Genomic DNA, 3494 nt, shown 5'->3' with positions numbered 1-3494 from the left:
TCTTTGAACAAAGTTCATTCAAATGATCAAAAGTCAAAAGTCAAAAGTCCTTTACAAATGAAAGAAAACAAATATTTATAGGCACATAGATGACCATTCAAATTCGGCATCTAGGTGTTCACACAATAATAAAAACGTTCACACTAATGTATTAAAATAGTTCATAAATTCGGCAGATTCATTCACTAGCTGAATGGACACTTTCTTCCCCCTTAGTTTGTGCATGAATGCTTAGTCATAAAGAAAGGCTTCAAGTGACTTGTATGTGCACCAAAAGGTTGCATTCATCTCCTTGGGACGTTCATGCACTTGTATGGACCATGTATCTTCATAATTAAACACTTTAATGGCATGTAAGTTCATAAATGGTAGCATGAACCTAGTAAATTCGTTCTCCCCTTTGTGCATGCACTTAATTCAATCAATGTGTTGAATTATTGAGTTAATTCCTTCCCTTGGACGTTCTTGAACCCATCCATGCATGTGTAGTAGCCTATAGGTCAATTCAAAGTGTGAACATGCTCAAGGAGCTCTATGGTCAACATAGAATTAGTTAGCAGCTACTTCTTGGCCGAATAAGTGCCTTGGAAAGTTAAGAGACAGCCACCATACATGCACTTAAGCCATTCATGCATTCTATCATCCCATGCATTTGATCCATTCATGGACTAGCTTTTAATGTCCATACATGCATTCGACACATGCATGAATTTGTAGAAACATTGCATCTAGCCGTACATGCACCAGCATTTAATACTTCTTCATTCATGAGTGTGGAATGCCCAAAAGAGATGTTTCTTCATTCATACATTGTACCGTCCAAAGGAATGTACCTACATGAAATAAACAAGTCATTAAGACATCTCATGAACACTCATAAATTCGGCATGATGTGAACACATTAATGTCATGCATTAATTCGGCTATGTGAACATAATCAATTTATATAATGACAATGATATATTAATAACAAATATTAATATAAGACAAGTTTAATGCTTAAATGAATATGTGCAAATTTTATTTAATGTATTAAAGAAAAAAAACTGAGTTTAAACTAAAATGAGCTAAGTTTTAGCTCGTGAGCTAAAGTTGAGCTGAGGCTAAACTCCTAAGCTGAAGTTGAGCTAAGGTTTAGCTCGTGAGCTAAATATGAGCTAGGAGTGAGCTCGGTTTAGCTCAGGCAAGTTGGATCGAGCTTGAATAAGCTGGATTTGAGCTAGACGGAGCTCGTGGAGCTGGAAACGAGCTGGGATCAGCTTGCCAACATGTCAATGCTCGGCTTGATAGACTTGCTCGATGAAGTTCGCGGGGCGTGCTCGTATCATTCCCCCCCTCTTTTAGGCGACTTGTCCTCAAGTCGAGCCGTTTGTCCATGGGAGAACTTTGACTCATGCATGGTTTTCCTCGGTCAAATGGGATGGAAGAGGTCACACAAACCTGAAAAATTCTTACCACAGCCAATAAAAAGAAACTCAAAGGAGTCAAATTCAAATGTGTTCGATAGTTCATAAAATATTCATTCAATCGAACATATGCCAAAAATCTCAATTGGACAAAGCAAGCATACATAAATTTATCAAAGAGTTTCGTTAGACCATCGTTACAAACATGAAAACTAAGTTGGATCAAGGGATAATTGGTTAAAAACGATGGTAGGCACTTAAACACATTATTCCTCATCCAAAACATTTTAATTTCTTTAATCGAATATAGTAACTCATTTGGTCCTTTGTCTTGCTCATGCAAGGTATGCCATGGCCAAAGGTATGCTAATTCTTCCTTTCGTTTTTGAGCAACATGAGGGGATTCTCCAAATTCCAACGTAATAATCACATCATCACAATTCCAAAAGGAAAAATCCATCACATCAAAGTATAAATAATTTCCAAACAACCAATCAATGGAATTTTCAACTTCAATCGAAGTGAGCAAAGATATTTGAAAATTTTCAGATGACTTACCTTGACGAATATGAAGAGAAGAAAATTGAGGATTGGGTTTACCTTTCTCAGTCAAAATGAATCTTCTCTCTTTGGATAGATAACATAAGACAAACCTATTACTTCGATAAATTTGAATAGGTGGTGACGCACTATGACATGTCTTGCTCCTCGAGGGGTGGAATTCACAAAAATAAGACGGGTTAGTATTATCGAAAACTATGGACTTAAATGGAAAAGGAAAGTTACCATGGAAATTTGATTCAATTCCAAAAACATAGGTTGGCCTTACCTTCTCGAAATGAAATGAAAATTTCAAATGTGGCCAAACAAGGTGATTAATAAATGAATCAAAATTGAAACCCAAATCATTGAATTTCACCTTCTTATCAAAAATTCAAACTTCAAGCAAACATAATTTCAATGTAAATGATGCAAAGCGCTTAATGTTTCCATAAAATGAATTCATGTAGCAAATACCAGGCTTGAACACACGAACTTGATTAGGAATTCCAACAAGCAACATATTAGAAGAAGATATAATCAACTCACCACACGAATGATATTTCACTAGTTTAAACACACATGTTGATTTGACAAAACCGAGCATACCAAAATGCAAAGGTTCATACTTCAAGAGTATTAATCGGGAATGCAAATCACTACATGGAAATTTCGCACAAAAACTCAAAGATTGTTCATGAAGAACACAATTGCACATATCATGTGAAGATCTTTTAACATGGATGCCAAACAAAGAATTTTTAACGAACATGCAACTTTTCAAACAGGCAGATTTATCACAAATCAATTGAGCAGGCATATTTAAACATAAAGATTTAACACATGAGTTCAAAAAGTTTGCAGGGTCAAACACATGAGAATTTTTACGTGACAGACTTTGATCAAACATGTTCAAAATTTGCTCAGGGAAAACTAATCCAATGTTGTCAACAAATTTGCCAATGTAGTAATCGTCATAAAAAAATTGTATATGGCACCTTTTAAAACAAAATCGTTAACAACAGTAAGTGAACAAAAATTATCCAAATCAAGTGACTTTGATTCGATAAACAAAGAATCCTTACCTTCCTTACCTTCAATCGCAAGTGGGTGGTAGTCATTCGCGAACTTACCTTTTTCGAACAACCTAAAACACCTCTCGTTTGGAAGGTAATGTAGATGGAATTGGTCGCACAAACTTCTAGGAACCTGAAAAGTTAACTCACAAGAAGATCGAACAGGTGGGTTAGTGGAAATAATCCTCACTTGCTCACTTGTTTTCTCACTTGATTCTTTTTCTTCTGGATCACTCGTTTCTTTTGTTTCAATTTCTTTTTCTTCTCTTGCTTTTTCTTTTTCTTTTCTTTTCTTTGTTTTCTCTTTACAAGAATGTACAAAAGAACGATGAGAATACAAATCTTGTTCGAAAGATGAAGAACTATTTGCATATGATTCACAATCAAAACTTCGTGAAGAATACTCCGGGTAAGATTTCTTTGAAGATCTAGTAGGAGTATGTCTTTCTCTTCGAACGCCATCTTGGAATGA

This window comes from Gossypium hirsutum, chromosome A06 (assembly GCF_007990345.1).
Source record: "Gossypium hirsutum isolate 1008001.06 chromosome A06, Gossypium_hirsutum_v2.1, whole genome shotgun sequence".
In the NCBI taxonomy this organism is placed as follows: Eukaryota; Viridiplantae; Streptophyta; class Magnoliopsida; order Malvales; family Malvaceae; genus Gossypium; species Gossypium hirsutum.
Note: the sequence above shows the minus strand (reverse complement) of the source record.